The 20425-nt window shown below is 45.1% G+C and overlaps 1 protein-coding gene across 1 annotated transcript in view; it reads left to right on the forward strand.

Annotated features, from left to right (window-relative positions):
* LOC140215368 (uncharacterized) overlaps positions 1-20425 on the forward strand; it is a 66816-nt gene that overhangs the window by 15718 nt on the left and 30673 nt on the right. The window lies entirely within an intron of this gene.

Raw genomic sequence — 20425 nt, forward strand, 5'->3', positions numbered from 1 at the left:
ATCAGGTAACAGCAGATTTGTTGAAGGACGGTGGACAGATTGTTCTAGAAAAACTGACCACTCTGCATACGCAATGCCTCATGACCTCGAGCGTACCGGAATCTTGGAAGAACGCTAGTATAATCCTAATCCATAAGGAAAGGGACGCCAAAGACCTGAAAAATTATAGACCGATCAGCTTTCTGTCTGTTGCCTAAAAAGCATTTACTAAGGTAATTGCAAATAGAATCAGGAACACCTTAGACTTCCGTCAACCAAAAGACCAGGCAGGATTCCGTAAAGGCTACTCAACCATAGACCATATTCACACTATCAATCAGGGGATAGAGAAATGTGCGGAATATAACCAACCCTGATATATAGCTTTCATTGATTATGAGAAAGCGTTTGATTCAGTCGAAACCTCAGCAGTCATGGAGGCATTGTAGAATCAGGGTGTAGACGAGCCGTATGCAAAAATACTGAACAATATCTATAGCGACTCCACAGCCACCGTAGTCCTCCATAAAGAAAGCAACAAAATCCCAATAAAGAAAGGCGTCAGGCAGGGAGATACGATCTCTCCAATGCTATTCACAGCGTGTTTACAGGAGGTATTCAGAGACCTGGATTGGGAAGAATTGGGAATAAGAGTTAATGGAGAATACCTTAGTAACTTTTGATTCCCTGATGATATTGCCTTGCTTAGTAACTCAGGGGACCAACTGCAATGCATGCTCACGGATCTGGAGAGGCAAAGCAGAAGAGTGGGTTTAAAAATTAATCTGCAGAAAACTAAAGTAATGTTTAACAGTCTCGGAACAGAACAGCACTTTACGATAGGTAGCGGGGCACTGGATGTGGTAAGGGAATACATCTACTTAGGGCAAGTAGTGACCCCGGATCCGAATCATGAGACTGAAATAATCAGAAGAATAAGAATGGGCTGGGGTGCGTTTGGCAGGCATTCTCAGATCATGAACAGCAGGTTGCCATTATCCCTCAATAGAAAAGTGTATAACAGCTGTGTCTTAACAGTACTCATGTACGGCACAGAAACATGGAGGCTTACGAAAAAGGTTCTACTTACATTGAGGACGACGCAACGAGCTATGGAAAGAAGAATGATACGTGTAACGTTAGGGGATAAGAAAAGAGCAGATTGGTGAGGAAACAAACGCGAGTTAATAACATCTTAGTTGAAATCAAGAAAACGAAATGGGCATGGGCAGGACATGTAATGAGGAGGGAAGATAACGGATGGTCATTAAGGGTTACGGACTGGATTCCAAGGAAAGGGAAGCGTAGCAGGGGGCGGCTGGAAGTTAGGTGGGCAGATGAGATTAAGAAGTTTGCAGGGAGAACATGGCCCCAATTAGTACATGACCGGCGTAATTGGAGAAGTATGGGAGAGGCCTTTACCCTGCAGTGGGCGTAACCAGGCTGATGATGATGATGATGATGACACTGGGATGAACCTGGTTGCGTGACATAAATGACACTCCAAAAGTTTAACAGCGTGGTGCCGTGAAGTTTTTGACAGCTGAAGGTATTTCTCAAAAAGGAATTAGTCGCCGTATGGCTGCCGTGTACGTTGAACGTTGTATTTGATTGGCCACTGTGAAGCGTTGGAGCAAACGCTTCAAAGAAGGACGTGAAAGTTGCAAAGACGATCCAAGACCGGGCCATATTCATCGTGCAATCACCCCTGACCAATATGCAAAGGTTGATGATTTGATGAGACAAGAACACAGGATAAGCATCGATGAACTTGCAGAGTGTGTGAACATCAGTCGTGGTTCTGTGCAGGCCATAATTCATGAACATCTCGGTTATCGGCCCTTATGTGCGCAATGAATGCCTAAGATTTGGGAGCACCACTAGGAGACGGAGAAGTTCGGCGCTGCCTTGACTCATCTGATCCGGTATCACAATGAGGGTGACGACTTCTTGTCTGCAGTTGTGATCGGGGACGAACATGGTGCCACTACTACGAGCCTGAAACACGACGGCAAAGCTTACAGTGGAAACATTCGAATTCACCACGCCCAAAGAAAGCAAAGGCCGTCATTTCCGTCGGAAAGGTGCTGTTGCCTTTTTTTATTTTCGATTGTCAGGGGCCATTACTTATGCAATTTGCTAAGTTTTGAGAGACTCAATTGTTTCCGATTTGGTGAAACGCCGAAGCGGCTGCGGGTCGCAATCAACAAACGACGTGGAAAATTGAGTAATGGGGTCATCTTGCTCCACGACAATGCTTGTCTCCACGTCGCTGATGTGGTATTGGCAAAAGTGACAAAGTTCAAGTGGAAAACGCTGCAACATCCGCCAACACCTCAGACCTGTCACCTTGCGACTTGCTCATTTTGGGGCAACCGAAAAAACAGCTCAAGGGAACCAGGTTCCTGTCGGACGATGACGTGAGAGTCGGTTGCTGACTTTGAGATGGGAATCACGCGACTAGTTAGTCAATGGGACAAATGTATACATGCTCATGGAGACTACTTTTTATAAAGTACTCCGTTTGTCATGTATTCGCACTGGCTTACTTTCGTTTGACTCGCGCTTGTATATTTTGCAGAACTCCAGCTTTTTATAGGTGATGTCTGTTGCGACTCTAACTTCGGTGCAATTATTCACTATACACGACCGGTGACAGCTGCTCCTGCGTAATACTTTGGAACGAATGACAGCGTCATTGAGATTTTTCACTGGCTGTTGCATATGCACAAGAATGTAAACACGGTTCTTGAATGGCAAAGTTTCATTAACATATTTGTCCTCAACATGTTCAGTTCATGGCCTTTACATTATTCATATCAGCGGCATGCACTGCTTTGAGTAGAACTTGTTGCTGGGAGAGTTGGTTGGGATCTAATGAATATATTGTTGCTCCAAAAAAGGGAAATAAAGAATTGGGACGGAGAGTACGAAACGACAGATTCAGCGCTCACTCCCTCAATCTGTCAATCTGTCGTTTCGTACTCTCCCTCCCAAGTCTTTATTTTCCTTTTTTGGCCCAACAATGTATTCATTAGATGCGCTGCTTTGCTGCTTTCGAACTGATATGGCTCTAAAGTTTGTGTGATATTTTCTTTACTTATTATATAGACAAAAACATGGAAGCATTCATATTAACTATTTTGGGCACATTTTCTGGCACTACGAGTATATTATATTATTAAAAAAATAGATATCTTACCTGCTTTGACCGGGCGTAGCGTTCAAGAATTCGTTTGCAGCATCTTTGGCAATCACAATGCAATAATTATTGATGTATTTGATACCTCGACAAATTTTATGAGGAGAGTTCTAGCTCAGACCCAACTCCGACGCTGCCTATTCAAATACATGTCAAACTCAGAAACGCTTTTCTGAGATAACCCCTGGATCCCTTTTAACGAAATGTGTTGCATTTGAGAGAGAAAGTTAAATTCTAGTGCCTGTTGAAAGCGGAATTCCGAATCAGGGCCCTAATTTTGTTTAAAATATTTCGAAAAATTCGAAAGTTCGACAAAATATAAGCACGACGTTTACAATCTGCATCAAGAACAGATATCGCAGTTCTGCAAACGGCATCCATTATTACAGTCAAAGCGAACACAATTAGTATGTCAGTTTGTATATTACGTGAATTGGTTACGTTGTGTACAGGGGTTCTGCAAAAGCCCTATTTACATAATGCTAAATTTTTTTGAGATTCACGTGTAGTCTATCAATTTTGTCCGCTTTAGATGTAATATGAGATTCTATTTATAGAATTGTGAGATCAATTTTTATTGTCGAGTTACAGAGTTTAAACTTGACAGTTTCGTTTGCTGAACATTTGCGATGTCGCCCAATTTTTAATAAAGATTCCACAAACTAAATAAAAAAATTGAAACCGGCCTCACTAGAATTTAAGTTTTTCTTTTAAATGCAGCAGACCTCGTCACGTTTGGTGCAGCGGTTGCCAAGGAAACGTAATTCCCCTTCTACATGTATTTAGATAGGATCACTCGGGCTAAAGCTTCCTCTTAAGAAGGAGGCCGAGCTGCAACACGAGCCCCCACCCCCGTACGAAATTGTGGCTCCGCCACTGGAATCTAGGTACGCACATGCGCACATGCATACACACATACGTACGAACACACGCACATGCGCACATACATACGCATATACGTACGCACATGCGGACGAACACGCGCATGTGAACATACATACGCATATACGTACGCACATGCGGACGAACACGCGCATGGGAACATACATACGCATATACGTACGCACATGCGGACGAACACGCGCATGGGAACATACATACGCATATACGTACGCACATGCGGACGAACACGCGCATGCGCACATACATACGCATATACGTACGCACATGCGGACGCACACGCGCATGCGCACATACTTACGCATATACGTACGCACAGGCGGACGACCACGCGCATGCGAACATACATACGCATATACGTATGCACATGCGGGCGAACACGCGCATGCGCACATACATACGCATATACGTACGCACATGCGGACGCACACGCGCATGCGCACGTACTTACGCATATACGTACGCACATGCGGACGAACACGCGCATGCGAACATAGATACGCATATACGTACGCAGATGCGGACGAACACGTGCATGGGAACATACATACGCATATACGTACGCACATGTGGACGCACACGCGCATGCGCACATACATACGCATATACGTACGCACATGCGGACGAACACGCGCATGTAAACATACATACGCATATACGTACACACATGCGGACGAACACGTGCATGGGAACATACATACGCATATACGCACGCACATGCGGACGAACACGCGCATGCGCACATACATACGCATATACGTACGCACATGCGGACGCACACGCGCATGCGCACATACTTACGCATATACGTACGCACATGCGGACGAACACGCGCATGCGAACATAGATACGCATATACGTACGCACATGCGGACGAACACGCGCATGCGAACATAGATACGCATATACGTACGCAGATGCGGACGAACACGCGCATGCGCACATACATACGCACTTACATACGCATATACGTACGCACATGCGGACGCACACGCGCATGCGCACGTACATACGCATATACGTACGCACATGCGGACGAACACGCACATGCGAACGTAGATACGCAGATGCGGACGAACCGGTGTATGCGCACATACATACGCATATACGTACGCACATGCGGACGAACACGCGCATGCGAACATACATACGCATATACGTACGCACATGCGGAGGAACACGCGCATGTGAACATACATACGCATATACGTACGCACATGCGGACGAACACGTGCATGGGAACATACATGCGCATATACGTACGCACATGCGCACGAACACGCGCATGGGAACATACATACGCATATACGTACGCACATGCGGACGACACGCGCATGCGCACATACATACGCATATACGTACGCACATGCGGACGCACACGCGCATGCGCACATACTTACGCATATACGTACGCACATGCGGACGAACACACGCATGCGCACATACATACGCACATGCGGACGAACACGCGCATGCGAACATACATACGCAGATACGTACGCACATGTGGACGCACACGCGCATGCGCACATACATACGCATATACGTACGCACATGCGGACGCACATGCGGACATGCGGAATTGGGCACGGTCGCATCGGAATGAATATGTGGCTGACAAACCCCTTTGTCTTCATGCTCCAGGTGCTTCCTGTATTCTTGGTGGCTGGACCGAGTGCCCTCGTCGCCTCCCGTCCAGTCCACATCGACGAGCCTCAAAGCAGTGACCACGCGTTCACGGACGATAACTGGGCTGCGCGACAACGTCTGCGCAACGACGCTCAGGCTTCCATTCCGTTCCGTTTGGATCACCACTTCTTCATGGCTGCAGCGACATCGGCAACCTTATCGACATCAACCGCTTTAAATAGCAGCTGCTTCCACGAGTACAGCATTGGGCACGGTCGCATCGGAATGAATATGTGGCTGACAAACCCCTTTGTCTTCATGCTCCAGGTGCTTCCTGTATTCTTGGTGGCTGGACCGAGTGCCCTCGTCGCCTCCCGTCCAGTCCACATCGACGAGCCTCAAAGCAGTGACCACGCGTTCACGGACGATAACTGGGCTGCGCGACAACGTCTGCGCAACGACGCTCAGGCTTCCATTCCGTTCCGTTTGGATCACCACTTCTTCATGGCTGCAGCGACATCGGCAACCTTATCGACATCAACCGCTTTAAATAGCAGCTGCTTCCACGAGTACAGCATTGGGCACGGTCGCATCGGAATGAATATGTGGCTGACAAACCCCTTTGTCTTCATGCTCCAGGTGAGCAAACGTTTTGGCAAATGTTACCGTAGTAATTGCTTGATTCTTCTTGTGCTGCCGTGCCCAAGGCAAATGTGTTCTTTGCTTCGAAACTGCATAGTGTCTTTAAGATACCTGTTGTTGCTGGGAGGGGATGTAGAGAGCAACCCTGGTCCCAACATGCAGGAACTTGCTGCTGAAATTAGAAAAATGGCTGCCGACATCACCGCTATCAGAAACGAAAATAAGGGTTCAAGTGAGTCGTTAGCAAGTATTCACTCCAAACTAGATCTTTTAGGACAACTTGAAAGTCGTATGTCAACCATCGAGGAAAAGTGCATACAACTGGAAAAGACCATGAAATCATTTATGCGTCAAATTGACGACCTAGAAAACCGAAGCAGACGGTCGAACCTAATTATTTACGGACTAAGCGAACTCGAGGATGAAACATCGGAAATCCTAGAACACGAGGTTAGCACTAAACTAATTAAAGAAGTGCTTGGTGTAACGTTTTCCGGTTTCGAGCGAATTCACCGCTTGGGAGGGAAGAAGGCTAACAAAACGCGCCCCGTGATCTTCAAGCTGTTCGATTACAGAGACAAAGCCAAGATACTTAAGAACTGTTTTAGACTGAAGGGTTCCAAAATTTCTGTCAGCGAAGATTTTTCTCTGGCGGTACGCAATATAAGAAAAAAACTTTGGGATAGTTGCAAACTTAATAGAGAAAAGCATGAAAAGGTCAGACTCGTTTACGATAAGATCAAAGTAAATGATGAACTCTTTGCATGGGATGAAGAATCAGGCGAGAAAATACCAGTAAAAAAAGAGTCTCCTCGAATTGCCGAACGGCAACCTGCTAAGTTAAGAAAAAACTAACTTTTCTTAATATCAACGCCAGGAGTATAGTTAATAAGACGGTAGAACTTGAGGCCTTGTCTCTTGAACATGAACCGGATATCATAACCATTAGTGAAACTTGGCTGTCATCATGTATCTTGACAAACAATATATTTCCCCCAGGTTATATAGTTCTTCGTCAGGATAGATGTACACGTGGCGGTGGCGTCGCGATTTTAGTGAAAGACGACATTCAGACCACACCGCTACCTAACATTACCGGCGCAGAAGCACTCTTTTGTAGGATCACGATCGGCGTATATTCCCTTTATGTTGGTACAATGTACAGAGCACCGAATTCTGGCCCGGAGCCATTACATATCTTGTCTGACTACATGCAGCGTCACCTTCAAGGGGACAAAAAGGTTGTTCTTACGGGGGATTACAATCTACCAGGTATAAGATGGGATTCGTACGATGCTGGTGTTATCGATAAGGACAGCGCTGAGGCGACACTTGATATGGCCTTCAATAGTGGTTTAAGGCAAATCATTCAGCGACCCACACGTGTCGCTTTGTCGAGCAGCACAATTCTTGATCTGACTTTTGTGAGTGAAAACATTCCTGTAGAGGACATATCATGGGAAATAATTGACGGAATTTCGGACCACAAGGCAACCAAATGTTGTCTATCACTACCGTCGTCAGCACGCTCAGAAAAATTGATCACACGAATATATGATTGGAAAAACGCAGATGATGTCGGCATTCTTGACTTTTTTGATTATCACTACCCCAATTTTTCTTGTCTTTTCCATGATAATTCTGTGACAGTAGATGAATTATGGGCGAAATTTAAGACCTATGTACACGAATGTTTATCAAACTTCGTACCCATGAAAAAAAAGAAAGTGCACAAAAGAAACCATTGGATCACAAGGAATATAATACATATGAAACGTAAAATGTCAAGGCTGAGGAAACTTAAGGGTAAGACATCAAATCCCTGTTTCTCTGACAAAATTAGAAAATTGGCACATGAGTTGAAAGTAGCGATAAACCAAGCAAAACATACGTACATGAACGTCACACTTAGCAACTTCATCAAGACGGCTCCTCAAAAATTTTGGAGATATTTCAACGCGAACGTGCATAAGCAAAGCAATCTGCCGCAGAAGGATGCTTTCCAAAGAGCAAATCAGTTTAATAACTTTTTTAAATCCGTTTTTACACAAGACAACGGAATTTCACCAGATTTAAACCACCAGCCGAGGGGAACCGGCGACATACTTGGTGATATAGAGATAACAGAATCAGGTATACTTTCACTGCTGCTTAACATCGACATTAAAAAATCTTGTGGCCAAGATGGGATCCCCAATACTTTCCTCAAGAGATACGCAGAATGGGTCTCTAAATACCTCTTACTTATCTTTAAAAAATCTCTAGAATCGTCTGACGTACCCAAAGACTGGAAAATAGCAAAGATTGTCCCGATTCTCAAATCAGGTGACGCAACAAGCCCATCAAATTATAGACCGATTTCGCTAACCTGCACATCTTGCAAAATTCTCGAACACATCATACTAAAACACATCGTAACCTTTGCGGAAGATAATAACTTGCTTAGCATCAACCAACATGGTTTCAGAAAAGGACTGTCTACTGTTACGCAACTGACACAAACTGTGCATGATCTCGCTCTAACAATTGATAAACGCGGGCAGACTGACATAATATTCTTAGATCTATCGAAGGCCTTCGACCGGGTATCCCATCCTAAACTCCTGGGCAAACTACAACACATTCTCGGATCTGGCAGCATAATAAACTGGATAAAAGCTTATCTTGCAGGTCGGCAACAGTACGTAGAAATTGAAAGTCAGCAATCTGATTGGGTAGAAGTGTCATCCGGAGTACCACAAGGAACAGTCTTAGCACCAATTCTTTTCTTACTATACATCAACGACATGGCAGATAACATAAAATCAACAATGCGCATGTTTGCAGATGATTGCATTATATATAGGGAAATTAGGAACCATAATGATCAAGTAATACTAAATCACGAGCTTGCGCAAGTAGCAAATTGGTGCCAGGCATGGCAAATGAAGATTAATTTAGACAAGACTGTTTTTATGAGAGTAAGCCGAAAAAGAACCCCTCTAGAATTCACCTACACGATCGAACAGCAAAAATTAAAGATAGTTGATGATTATAAATATTTGGGCATTGTCCTATCATCCGATATGAAATGGGACAAGCATGTGTCACACATATCTTCTAAGGCATTTACAACACTTTGTTCGCTTAAACGCTCTTTAAAATCTGCCTCACCAGACACTAAGATGCTAGCCTACACCTCATTCGTTCGTCCTATACTAGAATATGGTATTACCTGCTGGTCTCCACATACCAAACAATGCATAAAACGCCTAGAAACAATACAGAGAAAAGCCATCAGATTCATTTATAATAGGTACAACCGTAATGATTCTCCGACAGAACTCCTCGATAAAGCTTGTCTCCCGACTATTTACAAGCGTGCGAAATACTTACGTCTCAAGTTTCTGTTCCACCTCCTTAACGGGGTCTACAAATTAAACAGTGGTGCATATGTATCTTTCACTGAGCAGCGAAACACTAGAACTAAACATCATAAACATTTAATTGAATACAGGTTCCACACAGACACATTCAGGTATTCTTTCTTTCCCCAGACAATCAGAGACTGGAATTCATTGCCTAGTGATATCATAATTTGCTCACCTGACGATTTCCTTCCTATGATGGAAAAATATGTCTATGAATGCGCATCTTGATTTACCAGTATCGCCTGCAGACCCCGCATTTTTTGGTTTTGATGTACTTTTTTGTTGTTTACCTTATGCTTTTGTATTTCTGTTCATTAACCTTTAAACTGACTCAGGAAGGTCACACCCTTTGTTGTATTACTCAACTACGTCTACTTGTAAACCACAATACTAACAAGTGTATAAGTTTGTCATTCTTATTTTGATGCAATGTATCTTCCCATGTCCTGCAACAGCCTCAAAATGGAGGCTAGCAGTATGTATGAAATAAATAAATAAAATAAATACGTACGCAGATGCGGACGAACACGTGCATGCGCATATACATACGGATATACGTACGACCCGCCGTGGTTGCTCAGTGGCTATGGTGTTGGGCTACTGAGCACGAGGTCGCGGGATCGAATCCCGGCCACGGCGGCCGCATTTCGATGGGGGCGAAATGCGAAAACACCCGTGTGCTTAGATTTAGGTGCACGCTAAAGAACCGCAGGTGGCCGAAATTTCCGGAGTCCTCCACTACGGCGTGCCTCATAATCAGAAAGTGGTTTTGGCACGTAAAACCCCATAATTAAATTTTTTTTTATATACGTACGCGCATGCGGACGAACATGCGCATGCGCACATACATACGCATATACGTACGTACATGCGGACGAACACGCGGATGCGAACATACATACGCATATACGTACGCACATGCGGACGAACACGCGCATGCGAACATACATACGCATATACGTACGCACATGCGCACCCACACACGTACGCACATAGGCAGCCAACGATGCCTCTCCATTTTCCCGCGTCTATTTAGCTCAGCTTGGCATGAGGCCTCTTCCTGCTGAGAAGTATTTGTGGGTGTCGCGGTGCTTCGAGTGAGGGGAACTAACGGGATTTTGTCTCTCAAAAGTATCGACTGGGAAAAACAGGCCTCTATTATGCCTCCCCTTGGTCTAGCAAAGTACGCACACATGTGCACATACGCACATACGCACTAAGACATCCCTTGTTCGGCCAGTAAGCAACAAATATATATGGATTTTTTTATTTTAATTATAAAAAATTATAAAAAATTGTCCATGGCTTCAAACACATTTCTATTCCTTGAGCTGTATTACTGCATAGAAAGGGTACATTATTTGCGCGAGAAACCGCAAGGCGTGATCAACTTTATACCAGAATATCGCTAAATAGCATTGAATTAATCGGTGCCGCACATACTGCAATTTACGCATTGTAGCCGACGAATTCACAAGTCATATACGGTTGGAGTGAAGTCTGTGGACGATAGCAGTTTCGTGATATGCATAGCAAAGTTTGTAATGATATGCGTTGGTGTTCAGGTTATGTTTCAGCTTCAGTAGACCATATGCGTTTTGTTAAAAATTTGTGCGAAAACAGACCATTTTTACCGCAATTTCGACAGCGCCTATTTCGAAGCAGGTGCTACTTTCAAAAGTGCTTTCAAGTGGAAGGGCCCCGTTAAATAACTGGCTTTAATTAGTAAATCGCTTATGTGCACTATCGTAACTGGTCAAAAGCTTATCAGTGAACTTTAATTAATTTACTCATTCGTGCATTCTTAATTTCTTGAAGTAATGTGAGCCTCTACAAGTAATTCATGCTGCCCAAACAGTGAATTTGAGATAAGTGCCGCAAATAGTTTTCCTCAAATAACGTTAGCATAAGAATAAAACCGGATTTGTAAAATGTTCCTTCATAGTTACATACTAAAGCAGGAGTGAAAAATAGCATCGCTGCGAAAGCAGAGCCAACTTTCAGTCTCACGAACGCACGATGATAGGTGCTATTATAGAGCAGACAAATCTTCAAGTGCGCTGGTGCAGATCATTACGGTAAGGGCAAAGCCAACTTCCTCCATAGTAAGTAGCTGGCATGCTAGAAGCTCATTAGAACTTACGCATACGACTAAGGCTGAGAACCACGAGGGCCGCGTTGTAAACGACCGAGAGGCAGCTCACCGGGAAAAAAAAATAAACAAATCGCTACGGCTATTGAATGTAGGAAAGCACAGATCGCAGAGTCTAAATTTACGAGCATAATACAGTAGCTCCTCTTTTTGTATGGTTAATTGGTCTGGCTGGGTTTTCACTATGTACACTTTTTCCTTGTCAATACGTACTTTCTCGCTTACTTTCTGTGACACTAGCTACTTCGCCTAGGAAAGAAAACCTTCCTGCCACACTTGAGGCTGGTTTGTGGCGCGTTTTATTTCACGCGCGAAAGTTGCGATCCTATTTTTTTAGCCCTCTCAAAGGCCACATACTTCCGCTCGACATTAAAAATGTTGTTGCATTTCAAACTTTTTGTATCATTCTCTCAAGCTGGGTTCTTGGCATATTTTCCCATATAAGTCAATTAGAAAATGTTCGGGAGCAGGACATGCTGTCTTCAGGTTCTCTTCACACGAGATGTCTTTCTTTATGTGGAACGATATTAAAAGACGCGACAGAAATTCTGAGCATTGTATACTAATACGTGAGCATTATTTGGCTCAGCTGCTACTTCGCTTTTATTCACTTATTCAGCTATGTTGTACATGTCTGCCCATCGCTAGCAATCATATACTATTACACTACCATAACGATTACATGCATGAACTTGGCCACTTATGTATTTATCTTGCAGACGTATCGAATGAGCCTAAACGCAGTCACAATTGGCCTTTGTTTGCCACACCGCAGCTTTTCCTTTATTTTTTGTCCTTTTTTGCTGCGACTTTCACGCGACGACGGTGACGTAACCAGTTTTTTCTCCGAATACTACCAGTTATCTACTATTACACTATTATAACGTTTATATGTGTGAACTTCTTTCCTTTACTTCTTTGATACGACCTTGATGCGACCTTGATGCGTCGACAGCAGCTCAACCGGATTTTTATTTTACAGCGAAGCTGTATAGGGTTAGCCGATTCGTCCGTCCATCTGTCGCTTGTACCCCGGAAACTCCTCCGGCGCAATCCCACGTGCATGCGCTAAAGAAAAAGAAATAGAGGCGCGCGATTGGCTGTGCCAGGAGTGACGTCGTTGCTCTCTTTCGCAGCCGAACGTGCACGCAGCAGTTTCTCTCCGGCTTCGAAATGGGTAGGCCGTGCGTCATACGTACTCCTGGGGCGCAGGCAGCTTTCGATCAGCAACGCCGCGAGCAGAACCGGGAACGAGCTCGGCTACGCCGTGCCGATTCTGCAGCCCGGGCACGAAAACAGGCTCGTGCAGCCTAGCGCAGACAGCAACTGCGTACCGAGGGACCGGTAGCCTTACCAAGCGGTCATTTGATGAACCGTCTGGATTAACCCAGTGATAAACCCCGGGCCGCATGTTTCAGCTTCGCTGGCTGACCAGCTTCGCACCTAGCTGACCAGCTCCGTACAGACCAGCGAAGCTGGTCTGTACGGAGTGCTTGGACGGTGATTTTGTTATTCATTTTCGGTCAGGCTACCAATCATTTATTACTGCACTGTGGTAACGGATACATGTGATAACTTTATCAATTATAGATTTACATTGCAGATATAAGGTGTCATCGGATGGCCAGATTTTGCTGGTCTACTCGCCCAAGAATTCTTACGCATTAAAAGCTGTCGTATCTAGGCCCCTGTCGTTCTTGCAGATAGGCTACGTGGCCACAGGCGAACATTGGCGGTCACAAAAACATTTCCAATAATACCGCCAATTGACAAAGCTATGTCAATTAACTCTTTCAATTGGTAGCTTTAGGGCAGGTGGCGTTATTTCGAAATTGACCTCAAGGAGTACGGAAGTCATGTATGTTTGGCATAAATCCTAAAGTTACAGTATAAATTACAAGTTTAGAACCAAAAGGAGCATTCAATTTGTAATGTCACTTGCACCTATGACAGAAGCAAACAGTACGTTAGCTTTTGATCTTCATCATTATCATCGTCTATATTTCTTTGTTTTTCTTCACTTAAAACCCACTGCGGGCTACTACATTAGGTTGGGCATCAAGAAATCCAATATATACTCGTATTTTTACTAATTATAAAGAGTTATACTATGGAATTAAGCCATCGTAGCGCGAAGAAACACGGGCAAAAAACAGGACCGGACTACACCGGCGCCAGCGCCCGTGGTGTCCGGTCTTCTTCTTTGTCCGTGCTTCTTTGCGCTAGAGTGGCTTCAATGCGTATAGGCAGTACGAGTGTCTCAGTTAGAAAGATTAGGCCAATCTAAAACAGGGAGAAAAATCATGGAATGGGTAGGATTTCAATGCGACAGGGGTGCCCCGACTGACAACAAAGACATTCCGTTGGACGTGCGTAAACGCTTCCAAATCGCCCCCCCTACCTAAAAATATGCATCCTATCTACAACAAAGAGAGGAGAGCTCACAGGGCTAAGGCTCTAGTAAATAAACTTAACGACACACCGGCGCATAACGTAGCGTACGTGGACGCCGCTTGCGGCAGAGACGGGGCTGCGGTATCGACGGTGGTTGATGGCGACGGGTGCGTCAAGATAGCGTGCTCCACATGCGCGAGGGACGCCTGTACAGCCGAGCAGGTTGCAGTAGCGCTCGCTTGTGCGGATACAAAAGCGGGAGTAGTATTATGCGATAACAAATGAGCTATCCGAAATTTTAACAAAGGGAGAATCTCGGAAGAAGCCCTCCACATTTCTACTCAAATACCCTCCCAGGAGGGACATAACTTTTATTTGGGTACCGGCCCATCAACAAGTCCCAGGCAACGAAGCCGCTCACGAGCTCGCCCGAGCACTCTACCACCGGGCAACTCTAGAGCAGCCAGTTCCAGGGATAAAAAATAGCATGATCACGTACAGGGAAATTGTCGATCACTACAAAGCCGAAAGAAGAATCTTTCCGCCTTCGCATCGGTCTCTCTCTCTAGAGGACGCTCGCATTTGGCGACGCCTCCAGGGAAACAATTATACATCGCCACATTGGATCTACTTAACACAGACGAGGGACTATAACGACGCCCTCTGCAAAATTTGTAAGCAAAAAGGTACGCTAGACCATATAATATGGGAGTGTGCTGGCTCCCCAGGGGCCAAGGAAAACATTGACAGTATAGAAGCCTGGGAGGCCTTGCTCCAGAGCGAGGCTGAAGACGACCAGCGTCGAGCAGTCCGCCTGGCCGTTGAGGCCGTGAAGACACACCGTCCTCAACGCGCGGGGACTGCTTCGTCCTCCCCCCCCCCCTACCTACGTGTAGGTTAAGAGGCGGGCACCCCAGCTCGGTGGAAGAATAAAGTTTTCAATCAATCAATCAATACCCACTCGCCAAAGAAGTTTTACATTTATACTAGCAGACAGCGTAACTGCCCGCCAAGCATGGACCACGTCATATTCGCGGAAGTGCCCGAAGGACGCGCCTAATTTGTCTAGCAGACTACTGTTGCCATGGCGGCCTCTGTCTAGAAAGGCAGGCAGACAATCCATGTTTTCATAAAAACCACATGCGGGCAATGTACATATCCACTTGCCAGTTCCGCTAAAAGCGTAACATATTGTTGCCATCGTCATCATCATCAACACCATCATATTCAGTGTCGTCTTCGTTTGTTTTTCCTTAAACGATCCTTGTGGGGAATTGTGTCATCATCATGATCACTAACAGGCACTGGTCAAGAAATAACAGATAAAATAACCGTTAAGTTATGGTGCTATGGGTTATTCAGATGCTCGAGATCAGTAATTGCTGCTGGTCTTCTTATCTACAATAATGCCTGCAATATATTCTTATCTCTTTAATACACCCTCTCTTTACTGATCTACATGACACCGCATATGCCTTTCTTAGGCATTGCCGGACGGAGAATAGCAGTCCTTCGCTCTTGTGTAACACCCTGTCACAGAATATTTTTTTCTCTTACCTGTACGTATAATATACGTATAATGTGTACCCGCATTAGAGGTGCGTCTGGCATTTAGAAAAGAGCAGTCGATGGTCCGCTTCGCGTAATGTACTTACGAAATCAAGCGCGTTTTTTAAGCCGCTCATGCACACTTTTAGGACGCGTTGATCTTCGCTAAGCGCAGTCTCTGAAGTTTAGCGGATAATTAGATCCCCGGGGAGCGTAGCCGCGTGACCTGGTTCCCGAGCTCGGCGCAGACACTGGAATCTATTTACAGCGCACCGCACTGGCGGGTTCAGTAACGCTCTATCTTTTCAGCGTCATCCGCAATTCGACTTGGCGTCAGGTGCTACCGCATATACTTGTCAATTTCAGAAATAATGTTATGCTTGCGTCACCCCCTTGCCTCCTTGGTTTCTCCCGCACTTCTCGATCCCGTTTTATATTCAACGCCATGATGCATTAAAGTGCGCTGTTCGTGTATATTCACTGGCCGTTTGCGGGGCGCTCTAAGTAGCCATGTCCTCTTGAGGCCAAACACATTCCCTGTGCACAAAAAACTTTTCAAGTCAGTTCCCGTTACCAACCGGTACGTTACGAATACAAAAAGAAAGCATTTCGTTGCTATAGCAGTCATGCCGACACTTCGGCCGCACTCGTGGCGTCAGTGTCATGTCTGTATAAAGATAGGGCCAAAGATTCTTTGGCGGCGAAAGATGGGGGATAAAAGAGAAATGATAGAGTTGGCTGGTGAGGCTGCGACGGCGTCTGGCGGTGGAAACATCCTCGCTAGACGCGCACTGCTTAAAGGCGTATAACAAAGATAGATGCGGGCGTTATCACGTGGTCTTTTGATCAGGAGGAAGAATTAAATGATGCGGTTGAAATGAGTCAATAGCTGCGGCTGGAAATGAAATGGAATTTCAGAAACGGGTGCATGTTAAAAAAAACACGAAGTACATATGTCTTAAGCGCACATGTTTACGCGGGAAGTGAGCTGTATAGAAAAATTCTGCGCAAATTTACCTTAGTGTCCACTTCGCTTCCATCAAATGACTTCTCCATTTAATCACGTACATCAGACACAAGTCCTAGCGTGAACAAAATACTTCCGGAGTTCACGCATCACCTCATTATCTTGTCTATTTTTCTTGCGTGTCGTTAACCTCTCCCTTTTACGTCGTCAGACAGCGCGCCCAGCTGGGAGGATAAACATCAGCACCGTGAAGTCAGGCTCTCCACCCACTTCCGGTCACCCGAAACCGGCGTCGCGTTGCGGCGCACTTGAGTACCGAGCCACGGTCGATCTAGAGCGCGCGTGCACGAGACACGCAAGCTTCATACGGTCCACGACAGGGATTACCGCAACTCCCTGGAGGGCAAAAGAGCTTGAAGTGGCGCAACGCGAGCGGTGAGCTACATCAAGGCCTGTAGCTCGACACTCGGAGGTGCCAAGACCGCGGCAATGCGGAAACATAAGACCGACGCAAAGAGGAAACTAGTCGACGGGACCCCGCAATTCGGGAGCAGGACGCGAACGCACATCGTCCCTAGTTTGAGGATGTGTCAACGCCCTTAGAGGAACGAGCCTTTCTTCGTGTGATGTGCTAATACATTTGTTGTCACAATCAATGACTCGGTTTTCAGGCAAGACTGCAATACCTTTAAAGCGAAGCTTACTAGGCGGACGCTGCCGGCCATAACGGCCGCCGCTGGTCCGGTTCTCTTACCGAATGGTTCATCAGGATGGCACTAACATAACGAATCGGCTTATATCTAGCCCCGTCTGTACGACTCCTAACAGATGTACTGATGACCGACTGTTTTTTTAAGGAATTATGCTGTGGAACAAATAACGGTACTTGAATATCTTCACTGCAACGAAAAAAAAATTTTTTCAGAACCAATTCGCATATTTGAATCTCATATGTGAAGGGATGCGTTCGTGAAACGCGTAAATAAAATTATGTAAAACCAATTCCTGCGACGCTCTTTGCAGCGCAGCGATTATGTGCCTGCTGGACAAATAAACAAAACTACAGACGTGGCCAAACGACACACGTGACCCCATGCGACCCCACGTGACTACGAAATGCACTGCCTCTGGGATCGGCCCATTTTTTCATCGCGTCATCTCCGGGATCAGCCCAGTTTACTATTGCACTGACTCCCGGATTGGTACGCCTTACTCAACCAGAAGACAACCGAGTTGTCGCGCCAAATTCCGGGAATGATGGCCCATCTGTGACGGCATTTCGGGGGAAAATTCACCTGGAACGAATATGTCGCATATTTACTTCCTATTTTATTTTGAAAAGGACTGAAGTCAAAGTTCAATATATAACGTACCAAGGGCTAGCGGGAAGGTATGGCCCTACACACTAAACATTTTTACGCCCTTATGGGTGTTAAGAGGGGTGCTTTCTGCATTTACACCCCTGTCCACACCCTTTTAGCACCCTTTTCGGTCAAAACACCCTATTACAAGGGTGTACACTACACATAGGTGCGACTTTGCTAGAAGAAGGGTGTTAAATCGACGACTGAAGGGTGTTGAACGCATTGATGCATAAATCTAAGTAACGTTAACACGTCCACGCATTGAGCAATGTGTGTAGCTATTGCATTTTTAATGATAAAGCATTTTATGGCCTTTCAGGTAGGAAAGATGGCGTTCTCCGCAACAACAATCCATACGGGACCCTGCTCATGTCAATCTTGTTATTTCCCTTGAAAGCATTCAGAAAGCATTCAGAACCGCGCCGCCCTTTTATTCTCTCAAATTTTTCACGTCATTTTAGCGTCACGTCCATGAAAAGAACACTAGGTCAACCTGACCTTTGGTTACGTCGTAGGTACCTTCGTCTGTGTATTTTTCATAGAATATGGTACTTTAACCCTTCTCTTAAAGAAAATATTTCACCACACCAAGTTGTATCTCGTCTCGCATCGACCATCAACACAAAATTGATGTGCCATTCTTCCTTTTTGCCAAGAACAGCCACTGAATGGAACCGCCTTCCCGCCTCCACAGTCTCAATTTGTGATACCACTAATTCGACATCGCTGTTCAAAGTTTCTTAGAGTTTAATTTTCTATTCTTGTCCTGCACTGCAAATATTGTATACTTTCACCCCTTCTTTCTGTTGTGTCTACTAGGCCTTGAAAGTATATTATACATACTTTCAAGGCCTAGTAGACACAACAGAGAGAAGGGGTGAAATTACGGCATTATTGCATTATTTACCCATAACTGCTCATAATTAACGTTGTTCTATTTACTACCTTCTGTATCACTACTGAGGTCATACAAGACGCTGATGACGTCACATTTTATTGCTTTATTATACAAAGCAATAAAATGTGACGTCATCAGCGTCTTGTATGACGTCAGTAGTGATACAGAAGGTAGTAAATAGAACAACGTTAATTATGAGCAATTATGGGTAAATAATGTGAATTAGGGTGGAATAAATTCGGTTAAGGTTCGTACAAACTGTAAGTTGCAAATTGCAAGTGTACATCCATGAAGTCATTAAGTTTTCGCATTCCTAAGTGACTGTGGATCTTTTTCTAGGATTCTGATGTTACTGGCATGACGGCCACTCCAAAATGTATCATCAAGAAAATGTACGCACTTTAACTTACAATTTAATTATCACTATATTTTGCGCTCACAATTATATTATCATGCAATTAAACACTTCTAAGACTAAGTGCAGTAGCAGAATGAAAACGCGCGAGCAACTTGCACAATTCTGCACGAATATTTCGGTGCCCTTAAAAGCCCAACAAGAAGTGGCGAAATTAAAGAGGCTGTCTGGATACATTGCTGAACAAACAGGGACGTGCTATTAGACGAGCCTCTGATGTACAATGGCATCAACGTACAATTTGCTTGCTGAAGCCATAACGAAGACATTTATAGCGGCGATATCACGCTGGAAGTTCTCAAATCCGAATCTCCACGTACCTTGCCTAAGTTATTCAGAGTTTTACTAAGCTACTGGTCTGCCTTCTAAGCGCATCCTCGGACACAGTTTGTAAGGCTCAGCCTATATATTAGGGGCTGGTGTCGTCAAAGCTGTAATTGCTTATCCACAGCATATGCTCTTACAAACGCATTCTTCAGTCGCGTCATGAATGTTTACGCGTCGCTGTCGCACGACCAAGATGTGAGGGTCTTTATCGAGCCAGGATATCGCTGTAACTACGCTGTGACCTCGCAAGGTTGCTTCGTTTGGACGCAGCGAATAATATAATCGCACCAGCAGAAGAGCGCCGATCGTCTCACTCACGGTCCCGATTTGTGTACTGTACCCTCAGTCATGCAGCGCAGACTGCGCCCCCCCCCCCAAAAAAAAATATATATGCTCGGCACGAACCGTAGTAGCAACTACCCGCCTCACCGCTCTTGTTGGAGACCACAACGAAGCAGCAGCTAACAGGCGGCCATTCGAGCAAGCAAACCTGCCAGAATAAACGTTCAATTTGCGCGCCCGCCCCCTGCCCAATGAAAAGCGACCGGAAGTGACGGGACGACGCTGTACAGTCACTTCGGCGTGCGGCACGATGGGA

Source organism: Dermacentor andersoni, chromosome 1, assembly GCF_023375885.2.
Source record: "Dermacentor andersoni chromosome 1, qqDerAnde1_hic_scaffold, whole genome shotgun sequence".
In the NCBI taxonomy this organism is placed as follows: Eukaryota; Metazoa; Arthropoda; class Arachnida; order Ixodida; family Ixodidae; genus Dermacentor; species Dermacentor andersoni.